Source organism: Parasteatoda tepidariorum, chromosome 8, assembly GCF_982258835.1.
Source record: "Parasteatoda tepidariorum strain Cologne lab strain chromosome 8, Ptep-v5.0, whole genome shotgun sequence".
Taxonomy (NCBI): domain Eukaryota; kingdom Metazoa; phylum Arthropoda; class Arachnida; order Araneae; family Theridiidae; genus Parasteatoda; species Parasteatoda tepidariorum.
Genome location: NC_141762.1, coordinates 48,037,849 through 48,057,654, shown reverse-complemented (window position 1 = coordinate 48,057,654; position 19,806 = coordinate 48,037,849). Strand labels below are relative to the sequence as shown.

The following is a 19,806-nucleotide window of genomic DNA, read 5'->3' as shown; positions in this document are numbered from 1 at the left end:
ACATGTATATACATGATCATGTAAGTATTTTGTGCTTATATATATGCGTACAAAGAAAGATTTTAAAAAATTGGTCGTATGTTAAAATGTTCAAATTTTTTTTTTTCTCCAGCTACAACAAAAATTGAATATCGTTGATGGAAGGGCACACTATTTGTTTTGTAATTAATTATTAGTTCGTTACGCCTATGCCCGTATACGCGCTAATTATTTGGGTTAACTCCCCCACCCTGCAAAAAGCATCTCGATACGACACTGGACCCACTTGTGTTTGAAAAAGGTTTAATTCAAAAATTAAGATTCGCTCTCAAAAACTATTAGGTCTTTAATTTATCACATGCCATTATAAATCATTTCAAATAGAAAATGAGAGACAAATTACAATAGCACGCATCAACAATTTATAAATGAAGGGTTTTTGTTTTTGCATAGCTGATTGAAACAGTGCCATTCATCACCCAGTGGTTAAGACGGGATGACAATACGAGTAACTCTCTAGGCGTGTTAACTTGGCGAAATATGAATCCATCGCCAAGGAAAAACTCAAATAAAGCAACCCTTATTTTACTCCTGAGAGCAGACGATAGCAATTGTAACTATAAGAAGAGTTGAGAGGACAGACTCTATTTTATCTCTTTATTTTGTCTTTCTCTTAAAAATAGAAACTCAGTATTTGCACAAAAATTCTAAAGGATACAAATGAAATAATTAATTGATAAATACGACACCAAAATAAATTATAAAAATACACACATTGCAAACGCATGATTTTTCGATGGTGTTTCTAAGTAGCGAGATTTTAATGACATTTGTGTGTTGACATCTTGCCAATTTTAGGGACGATTTTATAAACAGTGTTTCGTCATCAACTCAGCTTATAAACTCTTTATAGTTCAATAATGCATAGCATATGGAACATTTAACTACTCCAGCAATGTAGTGATGCATTGTGACATTTTTGCGTCTCTTTTAGATATAAATAGTATTTTTTCTGGGCACTTTAAAAAGTTTTGTGACGTAATATTTCCTTAGAACTACTTCAAAAGGATTTGTGCCAACTTTTTCTGAAGAAAATTTGGAAGACCTGTTGCTTTTCTCATTAATTAAATAAAGGTTAGTAACCTTTCTACTAACTTTGGTTCAAGAATTATTTTGCAAACATTGCCGATGCGAAAAGTTTTAGTTTAAAGGCACAAAGTTTTTAAAATCACTTTAATTTTGAGTATTTCCTGTTTATCTTTTTAAGGAATTTCTTATGATTAATTTTATGACTAAGAAGAAGTGCCTGAACTTGTTTTCATTATCAAAAAATTATTTTAAATGCAAAAACAAATTTACACTCTGAAACGAATTTTTGGAAAAATCATCACTCAATGGAGTTTCAAGTTAAATTTAGGATATTAAAATTTTTTCAATGGAACAGAAACAGTGAAAATTAGGTTCATAAAAACAATATAATCTTATTGCATTCTATAGTCTTATAGTATTATAGTCAATATAGTTAAAATTGAGTTATCTTATTCAAAATGCTATTTCTTTCACTAAAACTAAAGTTTGTTTTATCTCTCATTATTGTTTATTTCAAATAGGCTTAAATGTATCAAATATGAATAAAATGTTTGTACGAAAGTAATGAGTACGAATGGTAATTACACGAAATATAATGATAGTTTTTAAAATTGCCTTTTTATTATGTTTGTGTTTCATTACTCATTAGTTAGTGAATTGGAAATTATCCGAATAATATTTTCTAAATTTTGTATTTATTCATAGGCATGAAAGACATAATACATTATTCTATCTATCCCTTACACATATTGCGCTTAGAAAAATATTTTATTCAAAATGTTTTTTTGTTTTTTTTAAAAAAAAGAAAGAAAAAAAAAAGAATTTTGATAAAAACAATATTGGTTGCCTGTTAAAATAAATTGGAAGTGTTATTTATATCGAAGATTGAGTTTTTTGATTTCAAATATGTAATAAGCAATAAACTAAATAAATCAGATACTAAAAAAATCGCTTTTTTCCACGGATAAAAAAAATGGTAATGAGTTTAAAAAAGGAAAAAAAGAAAAAAAAACGTAATTCTGGTTAATAACACCAAAATATGCGGTATTTAAATAATTCATTTGGGAATTTTTCTGTTCACATGGTAACAGTTTACCAAAAATTCTGATTTTCAAAATTATAGTTCTTATTACTACAAATTTAGTAAAAAAATACAAAATTGAACAGTAAGTTTTACCGGATAAATGGTCTTTATACCCTGCTCTAATGTATCGTGATAATACTACCTGCTACCAAACCTACTACAGCTACCTACTACTTTATCACAGATTTTAAAATTATATTTTATTGTTAATTTCACTAAAATCATAACCAAAGTGTTTCGGTAAAAATTATAAAATTTTTTTAGTGTTTCCATTGAGCCAGAAACACGGTAAATTTTACCATATTATGATATTTTTGATTATATTTTTTTTCTCAGTGTACGAATCTTAATTTAATAATCATCTATATATTTTAGAGCAGTGTTTCCCAAACTTATGACTTTTGTGTACCCTTTCTAAATTTTTCGTAACGCTGTGTACCACTAATAAAAAAAAAGAAGGTATTTTTTACGATAAAAAAATTGCACGACAGTTTAAAATCACAACTGGTTGTTGACACTACTAATTATTAACTGTTAACTCTGCAAAAAATAACCAATAGAGAAATACGTAATCGTAAATTTTCATGGCCAGCTTTGTTTAGAAATAAAAATTTTTGAAATTTTCGTTTGTTGCAAGATATATCGTATTTAAACGCGTACCCCCGCTAAATTAACCGTTCCCTTACCCCTGGGGGTACGCGTACCACACTTTGGGAAACACTGTTTTAAACACTTACTTTTCATAAATACTGACGTAAAATATTAAGTGCATATATTCTATAGTTTCTTTTTGCCTAACATTAATTTAAAAAAAAAAAAAAAAAAAAAAAGAACGAAAGTTGGCCCAAGAAAAGGGTTCATTGCCATCCAAATGATTGCTTCGCAATAATTGTTGCTTCTTAGCAAAAGACAGTCTTTTCGACGAAAGTTTAAACTATTCACTTAAAATATATGGACTATAAAGAATTCTGTTTACTTACGCTTTTACCCCACTTCCCGCTTCTTGCACTCATTTTTCTAAATTTTACGTTTGTTTTGAGTTAAATTCTATTGGCAAATAATATCAAAAATCTCGTTTGATTCTGATTTCCTTATGATTCTATCAAGATCTAATGGTGAACATGAATAATTTTGCTTAGTAATAATTTTTTTTTAACTAAAATTTAAATTCGAGGTACATACCTATGACGAAATTCTTGAGTTCACAACCGTAGTTTAATATTTTCGTTTATCAAACAGGCTGTTATTAAACACAATTTTTGAATGCATCACATTGTGCATGAAGCTGATCAATAAATTATAAATTATTTACCGAATCTCTTTAACGGAATTAATAATAATATTGATAATGAGTTAAAATAGAATCACATTATAATAAAGAAGTAAATCTTTTATTTTAAAACTCTGAATTTAGAAAACAATCAAAACCAAAAACATAATAATAGCAGAGTAAATTAAGAAAATTAAATATTACTGGTAAATGCTCTTTAAATTAGGAAATAAAAAGATTAGGAAATTTAAAGAATTGTCAAAAATTTCTGAAATTAGAAATTCGGATAATTTTGAAATTCGTGTTTAGTAAACTGCATCTTATCAAACAAAAAAGTTTTTTTTTTTTTTTTTTTTTTTTTTTTTTTTTTTTTTTTTTTGATTTTCAAAATGAATGTTGACGTATATAAAGAAATATATATTCCGTACTAAAGTTTTTGTTCACGGCCATCGGGCTCCAGAACTTGCAAATCTTGTGATCAAGACTTGACGAGGACTCTAATCTTTGCACTAGCACTGCATGCATAGACACGACAACAACAACAACAACAACTAAACTTTTTGAAAAATATAATAAAGATATAATTAATTTTAAAATGTTAAATGTTTAAATTGGAATTTCGTTTAACCAAAGATAATTTCATGCAAAACATGATTATTTCAGTAAAAATGCATTATATTTAATTATTTTGCTTAATAAAAGTCGAAAAAATTTAGAATTCTAAGGTATACCTTATTATTCAAGATTTTCTCGACCTCTAATAAAATTAAATAATAAAGAATAATTAATTTTTAGTGAAAGTTACATTTTTTCTGGAATCATCTTTGAATAAATGAATTTTATAATTGTGCGCCAAATTTTTCCGATTCGCTTAAAAAATTCTCGAGCTATGGTGAAATACACAAAAGAAGAGGTCCACATTATGGGGTCCAAACTACCCCCCATATTTTTGGGGTCAGAAATCCGAATCCTTCGAAAAATAGGTATGTTTATTCAGAGTTCCTCAAGTACGTTTTTGTCTCAAATTTCGTAACTTAAAATATTGTCTGTCTTAATTAATTTCTTTTTATAACCGTCGTTGAACAGCCGACCCAATTTTATGGGTTTACTTCCACTAATGTTCAACTCCGTAGCCTTGTAATTTTGAACCCAATCCAGAAGACAAGGGAACTCCTGGATCGAGTATCGGGAGAAATTTGCCTTGGTGGAGGATTTTTAGATGGAGCTAACCCGCATTTGCGTTACATGGAGAGGAAGACCACGAGAACCTCCCATGGTTAGCCGGACGGCAAGGGGACTCTAACCCATGATTCGTCTACTCCTGAGAATATTTCACGCCAGCACTGTGGTCGTTGCAAGCCGGATGCGGAATTCGCATCGACTGGGATTCGAACCCGGTTCACCGCATTGAAAGACGAACGCTCTATCCCCTGAGCCAGAGCTTAATTAATTAGCATATTTGAGATCAAACCCCGAAGATTGAGTCCTAGATCGCGAAGATTCGATTATTAGATCAAAAGTTATTCCTGGTGGTTCGCACTGTACGTGGGAAAATTGTCTCAAGTTAGCGCATTGCTTAGAGATCGAAAACTTGGTTTAGAAATAGACAATCATTCTAATGTTATTAAACTAAACTTGGTTTAGAAGTAGACAATCATTCTAATGTTATTAAACTAACAGATAAGAGGAATTTAAAAAAAAACAATTCCCCTGAACAATGGATTATTTGACATAAATTTCCCTTACCAACACATAGTGTTCCTAGCTTACTTTAAAGCTCTTTATTTAAAAATATTTGGAGAGGCAAATTGTATTGAATACATTGCAGCATGAATTATTAAAGAACTCTCCTTCCACATGAATCTTTCCACCACAAATTGATGGATTCTGTAGGATTCAAAATTTGGAATGGAGATGACAGAAGGACAGTTTAATGAATATTTTGTTTTCCAATGTCTCTTTCTGCATTAAACCAGAAAAAAAGCGATTTTATCATCAAACAAAATACTCATCATAAAACTATTTTCAAACTAAAATATATATGTATAAAAGAAAACGATTAAAAAATGATTAGTTGTTTACTTAATTTAAGTCGAAACCTTTTTCCTTGTCGACCAGCCACCGTGGCGAGTATTTATTTTCAAGTCTAGTTCAAATTACCAAAGATAATCCAGATTTCAGCATGAGTGAAATAACTTTTCACATTACAAAATAAAAAAAGATAAACGGAATTCATTATCGTCGCTATTAAACGCTAGTATTTAGAATAGCCATTAGAAACAGTAGAACAAAGGGAAAATGTTTATGAATGTCTAGTTTTTATCTTTTCTCGATTTTTTTTCACTCTTTAAATAGCCTCAATAAGGCATAACGATGTTGCTAATTTTTAAAAAAAATTTTATTGCAAAATTAAATTTTCTTTTAGTTATTGAAGATTTTAGCACTGGTTTTAAGAAAATTCAGACGTCTTTGTCGTGAAAAGGACAACGGATAGACAACGAAAAATGTACGCCTTCACGCTTCTTATCATTTACGTCTTTTAACTCTTTTTCTATTTCTGAGGCAAAGAAGCAGGTTTTGATGGTTGCCACTTCTTCCTTTGTATTAATTAGTTGGATTTTTTCTTACTTTAATTACTTTAGAAACCTTAATCTGCAAACTGTTTCGATTTCCTTTTCGGCAAGGAAGTCAAAAAAAGTTTGCCTATTAGGTAAAAATATACATTAAGGGTGGTTATTGCATAACACCCAGGTACATCATTAAGGCTTTTGATTGATAGCTTTTATTTATGCACACAGACTATAACTCGAGGTTTTTTGCTTGGCGAAGTTTTATTATTTTCCCTTCTTTTTAAATTTTCCTCTTTTAAGTTTTTAAACGAATTTTGGTCCAAGGAAAGTACCTATCATTATAATAGCTATAGATTTGCTCGAAAACCTAGCGTTAAAATACAAAGCGTAAAATAAAAAAAAGCCGAACTGCTTATAGCTTTTGCAATGATCAGAATCGCATTATGCTTTCTTAAAGATCCGAAGGGCTAACTTTAAGTATGCTAATTAATTTGCTTTAATTATAGTAGAAGTGACGAAATCAAAGACAAAAATGTACCTTCTTATGACAAGCATGCATTTATTTTGGACTTAGAGGATTATTATTAAGATTTTTTCTTCAAAATCGTGTGGGGGGGGGATAGCCGCTGGTTGACTCAGGAGAGCAGTTGAAAATTTGAGATCTCCTTAAATTTGAGATCCCCTGCTTTTAGCATATTTCGCTATGTCGAAGAACTATTTAATCGCTTTCGTATCAATTTACGGGTAGCGAGGAAAAACCTCCGGTTGAGGTGTTTTTACACCGGATAATGAGACTCGCTATACCAAATTTTATTTCACGATATGAGAAGATTACAGGCACCGTTGCATGAATTGAGGGGTGATTTTTCTTAAATTTGTATTTTCTCTTATATTGAAATTACTTAAAATATCATCATATTATTAGTAATACTTTCTTTTTAATGACGGTTAAATTACTTGTTTGGATTTTAAGAGCGATTTGTATCAGCTGTGTGAAAGCTCTAATTAAAAATATTAGAATAATTGAAAAAGTCTACGTGAAAATTCTCTTTCTTCCTTCTTTTGTTTTTTACTCATTTAAATTTAATGACAAATTAAGCGAGGCCAATTTACATATTTCACAATATTTTTGAACAATAAAAAACTCTGTATAAAATATAAATAATACGATTTATTTTTGAAAAAATAAATCATATTATTTTAATAAAATTTTATGTGGACCAAGATATTTAAATATTTTACTAAACACTAAAATCATATTGTAAATGGAGAGAAAAAGTTATGTAATGTTTTGTAGCATCGCCTTTAGCTTTGATCACTGCATATCAGCGATTTTGCATTGAACAAATAAGTTCTTGTCAGTCTTTTTTTTGTCCATACGAGTATTAGCCTAAGTAGATTTAATGTTTTCCACTAGCTCAGATTTGTTTGAAACAGCTACTTCTTAGAGTTTTCTCTTTACTATCCCTCGTTAATTTTTAATTGGGTTAATATCTGGTGAGTTAGTTGGCCATTGCAGCTCTGTTATTTGACGTTGCTCCAGGCAGATCTCTTTTGATTTCGACTTATGAAGTGAAGCTAAGTCTTGTTGGAGAATAAAATCGTATTCAGAAATGTTTTCAGATGATTGAATCATGTAGTCTATCTATCTTGATATATATCTATTTTGATATATAACAACCTTGATATATGTACCTAAATTTACATTTCCTTTGAGGATGCATAGCCTTCTAGGTTCATTTGATCTTATGCAGTTCTATACCATCGCACTAACTTCAAATTTTATCGAATGTTTTATGCACGCTTTATTAAATGCTTTTTGATTTATCCTCCAAATTCAAATACCTTGATTGCCATAAGATACACAAAGCATACTTTCATCACTAAATACTATTTTTATCCTCCAAACCTCATAACAATCTTGAATTGTACCATCTCACTTTCGTTTACTTATTAGGTCATAAATGGTTTTGTTTCTGGAAGACGAGACTACGTTTGAGAAACATTAATTTCGTATTCTTTCAATTTCCGACACAAAAATTGTATCTTCTTAATCGACGATTTTATTTTCCAAGAAGATTTGGCTTCACTCATTCAACAATATCAGCAATATCTGGTTAGAACAATGCAAAATTGCAGTGCTGTCATGGCCAGCTAATTCACCAGATCTTAACACAATTTAAAATTTTTGGTAGATTGTGAAGAAAAAACTACAAAAAATTGCTCATACAGAGTTGAGCTAGTGGTAAACAAGTAAACTTGGTCTAATATGGACAATAAAAGGATCTCATGTGACATCATTCTAATATTTTGATTTTTTTAAAAATATATAGTATAATTAATTTATGCTTTATTTCAATTTTTTTAATTTTTAAAAATTGAGAAATATGCCGGTCTGATTAGATAAATTTGTAATTTAATTTAAATAAGTAAAAGACATATAAATAAAGTAAGAGACTTTTAAATGTCGACTTTTTCACTTATTCTAATATTTTGAATCAGAACTGTGTATATTTTCCATAAAACGTAGAAATTGATTATTTTGTTCCACAGATTATCTAGCTAATTTATCGATTTACTAGGGTGATCTCTGAAAGTGCCACAAAAAATTTTCATTTCTGAAATTATCTAAATAATTTGTAAATTATCAAGATAATCTGTTCATTACCTACTAGGCAGTTATTAAAGTGGAAATAGAATCATAGCTGCAACAACAACGATTCTGTTCGCTTAACCCTTTCGGGACGGGGGAGTCATAAATGTATTCATACGGAATCAGTATCAGGATGGTAAAAAATAAAAAGCGGTAGCTTTAGTTTGGGCAAAGCTAATTTGACAGATTTATTTTTTCTTTCACTTTGAATCTAACACATCCAATCCAGTTGTGTTAAAAATATAACTATCCAATTTTTAATTCGTACTAAGTAGTGGTGAATTAAACAAAGCAAACTATCCCCACTCATAAACTGCAATAAAAATAGTTTTGCTATCAGTTTTATATTTTTTTTTACCCTGATTATCGCCATCCTAAGAATGCATATATGACTCGCCCGTCTCGGAGAAGTTAAATTGACAAATTAACCTGATGTTTATTATTAATTTTTCACTATCTAAAATCAAGTTAACTTGATTTTAGATAGTAATAATTATTGCGATCAAACGATCAACATATTAGCCAACAACCACTTTAAAAAAAATGAATCAAACGGCTTAAAATATTATTACAATTAAGAAAATAAATGTCATTTATTTATTTTTAAATGTTTAAAAAATTAAATCGATACGATCAACAAATTTATTGATAGAATGAGAGTAGGAAAGGTTTGAACATAAACGATTTGCGGAAAATGCTTGATTCCGCATTTTAAACCCCGGGTTAGTAGCTAGGTAATATCCATAGCTAGGTAATATCCATATATATATCCGGATAGCTAGGTAATATCCATATTAACGGCTTTAGAGTTAACAATTATAATTTTATAAACGAGTTTTTGCAGTAACATATTTATTCTCGCCACTTATTTCCATAGTTTTTATTTCATTATTCCATCGTTTTTATTTTATTTCATTATTAACGATAAATGAATGCCGTAACCGTAACTTGAAAAGGTTTGGGAGCCCCTGGTGGTCTAAGCTATCCTTAACTGAAATAATTAATTTTTTTTTTTTTAAATTAAATTCGTCATAAAATTGAACTCTTTTCTTTTGCCCCTAAATAATGTGTATGGGATACATTTATATCTTTAATAAAAAGTTTAATACGTTTATATCTATTTCGATAAATATGCAGATATTATTCACCATTGTAGGTTAAAATGTAAAATCTCTTAGAAAGATAATAGATAAATTAAAAATTGCCTATAGTCTTCTAATACGCCGAAAGATGGCGCTGTTTGCCCGTATACTCTTCTGAACGGCTCATTGCATCTTCATTCAAATTGAAGATCCGGATGATGATACAGAGGAACAAAATCTTCGCTTCGACCGTAAAATGAATACAAATATCTAAAAACCGGAAATCAACTCAAACTTAATTCGTTATAATTTGAGGTTCATTTTACATTTTAACGGATTTTAAAAGAAATATTTTAATAGCCAGTTAAATAATTACATTGGTATACAGAGCAATGAAAATACATAGTTTGACGTAGTAAAGAAAATATTCTGCCTTTGTTGTGATTTACTGATAACAAAAGTAACGCCAAACCATTAAAATTGCTGTTGAAATGAATTTTATTAAAATATTCCTTACATTTAAGTCTTATAATCATTACTCATCGTGCCGTTAAATATTTACCATCGATATAAGATTTGTTAATTGTACAAAATATTAAGAAAAAAAGAGATGTCTTTGAAATGGAAAAAAAAATAATAATTTTTAAAAAGTACTTAATTAATATAGTTGTTTCAAATATACTTCCCAGGACAGGACGATTTTCTGATTCTGATTTTCTGATTTCATTTTTACCAGAGCTTCGATTACTCGCTAACAGCCGGAACGATTTTTACATTTTCTTTCTGATTGATTTGATCGTACAGCAAACTTAAGTGATACTCTCTAATTTTTTGAAAGCAATAAATACGCTCAGTAATTAAAAGACAGATATTGTCTGGTATTTGACACTGAAGCACGTGATAGCTACTAAAAATTAAAATTTAGCACAATATGCTAAGCAAATGCCTTTATTTTTTATTTATAAATTAATAATTGAAAATTTGACACTGATGATGCGATTTGACATTCACATTTGTTATTAATGATGCCGCACATTTTTTTTTCGCTTTTAATTATGTGTAGGTTTCTGAGTCATCTGGTTTTATACATTGCATCGTTTATATATTGCACGTATATGTAAATTTATAATACCATATGTATAAAATTGCGAGAATACATTTCTTTAGCATCTCTTATATTTTTAGATTTTGATAGTTCTTTTTTCTTCTTTTTTTTTAAGTTCTGTCATCGCCTCTACAATTGTAAGATTTTTTTTATTATTTTCATTTTTAAATGAATACTTAATCGCTGTCAGATAGGACTTCATAAAAGTGATTTTAGATCTGATTTCACGATATTCAATACTAATTTGGTTTTATAACCGGAATAATTTTTTTTACCTCTATTTATTCATTTTTTTAAACCAGAAATGATTTTATCATGCAGTACGCTAATTTTAAAAGAGTTTTTTTTTTCATCGTGTAGGCTTTGAATTAAGCTTTTTTCTGCATTTCGTTGAAAACACTCGGGACGAATGCTAAAAACACAATAAAATCCTTATTAGTCACATTATATCAGTGAAAAATTTGCATATTGATTTTTAACATTGCTACTGGTAAACTGAGTGTTAGAATCATTGTGATATTATTTACAATTAAATTTAATCTCATAGATTACAATCAAAGTTTTTTTTTTTTGCATAAATAAAAAAGAATTATTAAGCTGACTATTCTCCTCATTCTTCTGCTTCGCAAATCATTGCTCAGTAAGTTTTCATGTTTATTTCAGCAGCATTTAATCTTAGCTACACTTCTGGAATTTTCCTTCTATATTTACATTAAAATAATCGGCAGCAAACTGTTCATCAGATTAACCGTAAAGTTTACGATTATCTGGTACCGTATTTCAAAACCGTAAAACTAAGGAATTGTTACAATTCTTTTCCTTTACGGTTTTGAAGCCGTTTACTACTGGTATGGTAAAAAAACCGTGAATACAAAATTATACGGTTTTGTAACCAATTGCAACTAACATGGTTTCAAAACCGTAAAGTTGAAATTTAATTGGAGTCAAGTTATCTTAAGGATTGGATATTGGAGATAGGTTGTGGTAGAGTTGTGTTTTGTCACATGAACCGTGGCACGTAGCTTAATTAGTATATCTAGCAGTGTCATCACTTCAAGAGCTGCAAGAATGGAAGATATATTGTGTTTTCAACGCTGGGAGTTGAACAGCCGTTCAGCCAGTCATGAGGTTGACAGTTTAGCCATTTCAATCATAGTTTGTGACCAGCAGCAAGAAGCTAAGGGGTTTCATAAGGTGTTTCTAGTTGGTGTTGCTAAAATTCTGGTTGCTTAACCACATTTGGTGAAAATAATCTTAATGGACAATTTTTCTCTCAGTTAGTTCAGTTTGTATACCAACTTTATTATGGTTATTTGACTGTATAGGTTGTATATGTTAAAATAACTACTTAACAAATAGTTATTTAACTATTTTTTCAGAGAAATTACTAACAGTGTAGTGAAAAAATAGCTTACTTCAGGGACCGTGGATCTGAGGGGACAAATGGGGCTTTAGCCCCCCTATTATAAATGAAGGGCGCAGCCTCTTCTAAGATTACAATTTTTCACTCTATATTTGTGTAATTAAATTTACAATTAAAAAAAAAAATCATAGTTTTTTGTGTCAGAATCGTAAAAAAAAAAATTATCTATTTCAAGCGAGCTTTAACATTTCTTCGGTAAAAACTGCTACCAAAGATTGGAAAAAATTCCCGGTTTTGAATGTCAGAGTGAAGAGAGTAAAAAAGAAAAAAGTTAAACAGAAAAAAAAAATACCGTTAAAAGAGATAAATAATTTACAGGTGAACAATTAATAACGAAATTTATCTTAATATTAAAGCAATTCGAATTATGAAGTTGAAATTGCAAGTTCGAATGTTCTTGATTGTTATTTTTTGAGGTTAAGATAATTTGGACCAGGTTAAAACTAATTGTAGTGTGTCTACCACTACAGAAATACAATTCCAATTCACTAGTATATAAGACATGTTAACTCGATTCTATGTTGGGGTACCTTATCGTAGATGAAGGTTGACATTGTCGATATCTACTCTTCCCACATTGGTGACCCAGACGTGATGTGAAGATTCCTACCTTGAAAGAAACTCCCAATTTTATATGAACACGCCTATCTTGACAGTAACGCCAACTTCGATCGGAACACGCCTATTTTGGTGTATTGTCCACATTGAACAGTTGACTTGCTACTTGTGACTGCGACATTATCCACCTCCTCGCGCTCTTACTACTCAGTCTCGATCACACACAACATCAGCCTGCGTTCTCTCGACTGCTAAAGGCAACACAGGAGCGACCACGACAGTGAACTTAATACAGCTCTCACGATCAGCAAAAAGCACGGCGATCTTAATACAGCTCTCCCGGCTTCTCACAAAACAGCGATGAATCAATTAGTGGTATCCGTTCATCGAATTTTATCACAGCTATAATTCTGGTGGGGGCGTACTGTAGTGCACTACAAAAATACAATTCCAATTCACTAGTATATAAGGTTAACTCGATTCTATGTTGGGATACCTTTTCATAGATGAAGGTTGGCATTGTCGATATCTACTCTCCCCACATTAATCTATATATATCCACTGCCACTGGCTTACTTAACGTATAATTTGTTTTTAATAATCAATGTTAATTTCATGTTGCTTAAAATTACAGAAATCTTATATTTATTACAGCGCATAGTTAGGAATTAGGTACAACAAATTGTAAAAAGCACCCTAGTAATAATATTTGAATTTTAATCAAAAATATAAATGCGACTTTTGTATCTAGCAAGTCAAAATGAGATTTTTAAATAATCCAAACTAGTGGTTATAATTTTAAATAATCTTTCTCTTAGCATAGTTTTAATAAGTCTCTTAATAATTCTCTTAACAATTATATATTGAATATCTAAATATTCTTTAATATAAATTTATTTCCTTTTCTTGCCCTTTAACAAAAATACAACTTTTCGTAACAATATAACAACCAATGAATGCTTTGTTCTGTGCGAACTTTGACTTTTTCATCGTCTACTTTGGCAGTTGAGTGGGCGGTATGTAATCTGTTTGGTCTATTCAATCTGTAACAAACATAAAAAAGAAAAATTTTTCTGTTTGTCATGGAGATAGTTAAGGGATTTACTTTCAATTTCCGCTAAAAGGGAAACAAACAGTTGATTAGAAAAAAAGGTTGGAGATTTCCACAGAACTGGCGTTAATTTGTTTACGTTTGTCAACCATATAAATATATATGTTTGTTTACAGTATATAATAAGGAATTAGGATAAAAATGAATGCTGGAAAATTGTTGTTGCTCATATCACATATCCATTCCAAAAAAGAAGAAAAATAATATTTACTCCTGGAATAATGAATAAAAAATTGCAAATAGTTTAAATACAAATTGTTTTATTGGTGTACAGAGTGCCCAAAATAACACCTTGAATAACTTTTGATCCAATTTTTGATCGCCACTTTCTAGGACTATCTCTTAATGGTGACTTCAAATATGCTAATTAATACGTGCAGACGATATTTTAAGTTACGAAATCAGACACAAAAACGTACTTTTTCTGAATAAACATACCTGTTTTTTCAATCGATTTCGAATTTCTGATCCTCGAAATATAATAAATATGGCAATCTGGAAAATATGGTCCCCATAGTTTAATCAGGAGAGTGATTAAAAGTTCGAACCCCTTAATGTTAACTTTACTTTTTGAGTTTTAAGTTATAAAATTCGTGAGCACACAGTTAGATATCTGAGTATTTTGAAATTCAATTTATTATTCAACTATTCAACCTATTTTGTTCAAATTTTGTATTTTTCCATGTAATGTTATTAACCAAAAATTGTATACCTTAAAATTAAAAAAATTTTTGACCATGCTTAAATAAAATAATAAAAAATATAAAATATTTACCAAAAGTTATTTTTTCCATGGAATTATCTTTGGATAAATGAATTTTACGATTGAGTGGAAAAAATTTTCAATTCGCTTAAAAAGTTTTCGAGATACAGCGAAATACGCAAAAAAGTAAAATGAGCATTCTTTCAACTTTGGAACTTTGTTAAAACTGAGGAGACACGTGGAAGCTAACGCGACTCCTAAAATAAAAACATAATATTCAAATAGAGAGATGAACTAAAATGAATAATTAAGTTGATTAAGAATAGAAACAATTAACAGAATGCCAGCCATAATTAAATAATAATAAATTTAATAAAAAGATAACAATTAAGGTTACAAGTTAAGTTCTAGATTAAACATCGTGGCGGACAGGTTGTCCCAGTAATATACACAGGCGTCGTCACAGACCGAACTGAGGAGAAAAACAGGTGCAGTTAGGTCTGCAATCGTGATTGTCCTTATCGCCAACTGGCGACGTAAGTTTGCCACATTTCGGCGTTTAGCATGAAATTGGCTTAAAAGCAGCAGCCGCTGCATACTCCCTCCGCAGTGTAACGGTTAAAAATGGACATACCGTTGAGGTCTACGAATTGTTCTACCGGTACGAGTTGTGTTGGCTGGATCAATCGGTTTCACTGTCTCTGAGTTTTTTGCAGGAACGGTTGATTCAATCGACTCGACTGGAGAAGGATAAGTATGTTGATTAGTGTCTTTGGGCAGGAAAGCTGGTTTAAGCCTGTCTATGGAAATGGTATACTTTTTCCCCTTAAGTTCGATGTCGAAAAGTCTGTCACTTCTTTGCAGAACTCTATACGGACCATCGTACGGAGCTTGGAGTGGCTTTCTAACAGCGTCGTGTCTGACAAATACATGTGAGCAGTCCTTCAAATGTGGGTGAACAAAAATTGTTCTGTGTCCATGACGAGACATCGGGGCTGGTCTCACATTTTCGAAGTGGGATTGCAAGTCCAGGATAAGTTGATTTTGGGAAGCACTGGTCGGTGACGGAACGAAGAGTTCGCCTGGTAGTCTGAGAGGTCTTCCATAGACCAATTCGGCAGTTGTGGCTCCTAGATCCTCTTTAAAGACTGCACGGAAACCTAGTAGCAATGTAGGTAGAGCTGAAGACCACTGCTCGGTATTATAGGCCTTCAGGGCTGCCTTTAGTGGACGATGAAACTCCTCGATCAAGCCATTTCCCTGAGGATGATACGGAGAAGTCCTGATGCGTTTGATGCCTAGGAGTTGTGACAGGGCCACGAAAAGTGAACTTTCGAACTGCCTGCCTTGGTCAGTAGTAACACGGACAGGACAGCCAAACCTGGAAATCCAATGAGTAAAAAAGGTCTTTGCAACTGTGTGTGCAGTTATGTCAGGAATAGGGACAGCCTCTGGCCACCGAGTAAATCTGTCGATCATAGTTAAACAATAGTAATTCCCGTTGGATGGTGGAAGAGGACCCACAAGATCCAGGTGTACATGCTCGAATCTTTGTGACTGGTCTAAAAAATTACTTACTGCAGATTTTGTGTGGCGAGTTACTTTTGATCTTTGGCATGGGACACATTGTCTAGCCCATTCTGCACAATCTTTACGTATGGACGGCCAAACAAATCTAGATCGCATCAATTTTGAGGAAGCGCGAATCCCAGGATGGGATAAATTATGCAAAGTAGTAAAAACTTTTTTACGAAATATTTCAGGAATGTATGGCCGAGCTGTGCCAGTTGATAAATCACAATAAATTGATTTACTACAATCAGGCAGGGTTATTGCTTTAAATTTTAAGACGTCGGAATTTGTCAATAAATCATTTAGTTCTTCGTCGGTTGTTTGTGCCTGTGCAATTTCGTTATAGTCGATTGTGTTGGGCATAGATATTGCTTCGATTCTCGATAGTGCGTCTGCCAAAACATTATCTGATCCTTTTATATGATGAATATCGGTCGTAAACTGAGATATGTAATCTAATTGTCTCGCTTGTCGCGGAGAGCAATTATCAGAGCGCTTTCGGAATGCAAAAGTTAGAGGCTTATGATCTGTGAAAAGAGAAAATTCTCGCGCTTCAAGCATATGTCTGAAATGTTTGATTGCCGCATAAGCTGCCAATAATTCTCTATCGTATGCGCTATAAATCTTTTCAGCTGGGGAAAGTTTTCGAGAGAAAAAAGCAAGTGGTTGTGCATCATTGTTAACTATTTGCGCTAAAGCCCCTCCTATTGCGAAATCCGACGCATCGACATGTAAAATTAATTTGGCATTCGGTTTAGGGTGCGACAACAGCACAGCGTTTGCAATTAATTCCTTACACTGTTTAAAATCATTATTAGCTTGATCTGTCCATTCAAGTTTCGTTTTGTCTTTCTTTTTGGCTCCTTTTAAATACGCCGTCAAGTGTATTTGATTTTGTGCTATATTCGGTAAAAATCTACGGAAAAAATTTAAAATTCCTAGAAATCTTTGAAGTTCATTAACGGTTTGAGGTTGGGGATAATTTAAAATTGGTTTGATTTTGTCGGGTAATGGTTTTGTACCATCTTGAGAAATAAGGTGTCCTAAAAATGAAATTTCAGGTACACCGAAAACACATTTGGAAGTTTGTATAGTTAATCCATACTTGTTCAAACGATCAAAAACCAAACGTACGTGTTTTCTATGCTTTTCTTCAGTTTCACTGAAAATTAAAATATCGTCGAGATAAACGTAGCAAAAGGAAAAGTCACCAAGAATTTCATTCATAAATCTCTGGAACGTTTGAGCTGCTCCACAAAGACCGAAGTTCAGATAGGGAAACTCAAAAAGGCCAAATGGTGTACATACCGCGGTTTTCTGTACATGTTCCGGGTGCACTGGTATATGAAAATATGCTCTCACAATATCGAGTTTTGAGAAAATTTTCGCACCATAGAGAGAGTTTGAAAAGTCCTGTATGTGCGGGATTGGGTAACGATCCGGAGTTGTACACGCATTTAATCTGCGATAATCTCCTACAACACGAATACTACCGGAACTTTTCGGAACCACGTGGAGCGGAGAAGACCACGGTGACTTGGATGGTCGACAAATTCCCTGCTCCATCATGAATTGGAATTCTTTTTTAACGGAATCGTATAATCTAGGGTTTAATCGCCTAGGCTTACAATGAACGGGCGGTCCGGTGGTTTCTATATAATGCACAGTACTATGGTTAGAATCTTTTAGTTTTAATGACAATTTAGTTAAATCTGGGAATTCTTTTAACATTTTATGATACTCCGATTCTCCGGAGATGAGTTTAATTGAACTAATAGGTTTAGGTTGGGCAAACATACCCTGTATTTCTAACTTAGTTACACTGTCAACAAGTTTTCGACGTTTTAAATCAACTAAGAGGCCAAAATTCTCTAAAAAATCAGCACCTATAATGGGTGTTGGAATAGTTGCAATTAAAAAATGCCATTTAAAATTTCGTCGAATACCCAGATCAACATTGATTAATTTTGAGCCAAAAGTTTTAATTTTCGTGTTATTTGCAGCGTATAATTCCAAAGGCTCAGGTCTTAATTTTTTAGATACCTTAGGCGCGGGGATACAAGATACATCGGATCCTGAATCAACTAAAAATTTTAAATGAGAACGTTTGTCGTAAACATAAAGGCGACATGAGTTTTTGGCTATCGGGATTGCAGTCGCAGACACTTGTTTTTCGATAGCCGAATCTAGTTTTCCGGATTTTTAGTTTGATTATAAGAACAAGGCTCTCTACAATGTTTTGCACGAGCGCCAAATCTGTTATGGTAAAAGCAAAATTTCGGGTCGCCACGCGATCTTGAAGGAGTTTGATGTCGGTGGGGAGATTTGTTATATCGTGATCGAGACCGATCTCTACTACGCTCGCGAGATAATCTCTTAACTTCTGCACTCAACGAAGCTATCTCGTTTCGCAAAACGCTTATTTCAGACGGAGGATTGCGCTGTGAGCTTTCCGTAGTGTGTTGCCCAATAGCAAACACGCCAGTTTCTGTCGGAGTCGTACGGACTTCTGAAATTTTGTCAGCCATTTTGGCTAAATTGTCCAAAGATTCAGAGCTAATTGATAAGATTGTTTGAATTTCTTGAGGCAGTCTCTGAAACCATAAAGTTTTCAAAAAATCATCGTTGACGCTTTTACCCCCTAATTCGCGCATTTTTCTCAATAAATGGGACGGCTTAACGTCTCCAAGATGCAATTCAGAAATTAATTGGCGAATTTGTTCGTTTTCCGAAGCAGAGAATTCGGCTATTAACCGGTCTTTCAAAGTGTTGTATCTATCCGCAGCCGGTGGCGCAAATAAAATATCGGACACTGAGGATAAAGTTTCAGGATCTATTGATGAAACGAGGTAATTATATTTCGTTAAATCATTAGTGATTTTAGCTAGCTCAAAATTACTCTCTACCTGAATAAACCATAGTTTAATTTTTGATTTCCATAACGGGGGAATTTTTACTGAAAGATGGGAGACCTGAGATGCATTTGAAGAACGTGCAGCATTATCTGCATCATTAACCTGCTCCACCACATTCGGCATTATTTTAAAGTGTTAGTGCAGCAAATAAAATTAAACAATTTGTATGATGCAGTGATAAGCGCAAAGATCAAATTAAACTCGAAAATAATGCAAATACATTTACTAAAAATGGTAAAAGGTTTAAATAATTATTGCTAATGAAAGTGATTTTCAAACATTTCGGAAGATAATGCACTAAGATAACAGACTCCGTACATGCCGTAGATCAATACTAACAGTAAGTTTAAATCAGAGATACTAGCAGTAAGTTAAATTAATACATTAATTTAAACATATTAAAGCAACAGTAATTTTGAAATGACCAATCACAAAAAGACAGCAGAAATTCGATAACATACCCTTAAAATATCCATGTGTCCATCCATCCATATCTCCTTGCAATCACAAGTTTGTAAATAAAAAAAAATTTTCAAAAAATAACGCTAAATTTTAAATTTAGTTCTAAAGGAGAAAAGGTTATTAAAAATTTAAGCTGGTCTTCGCATAAATTTAGAAAGATTGCATAGATTCAAAGCCGGGTCACCAGTGAGGAGACACGTGGAAGCTAACGCGACTCCTAAAATAAAAAC

General features: G+C 32.0%; 1 protein-coding gene across 5 annotated transcripts in view; it reads left to right on the top strand.

The window, feature by feature from the left end:
• Positions 1 to 566: 566 nt before the first annotated feature.
• Positions 567 to 19,806, top strand: part of HDAC4 (histone deacetylase 4) — a 193,706-nt gene continuing 174,466 nt past the window's right edge. For 3 of the 5 annotated variants that reach the window (XM_087150222.1, XM_087150218.1, XM_087150216.1), the window contains exon 1: positions 567 to 1,113. The gene's annotated coding sequence lies outside the window, so the exon portion shown is untranslated. The remainder of the gene's footprint in view (positions 1,114 to 19,806) is intronic. The other 2 variants (XM_087150219.1, XM_087150217.1) reach the window with 1 other exon arrangement.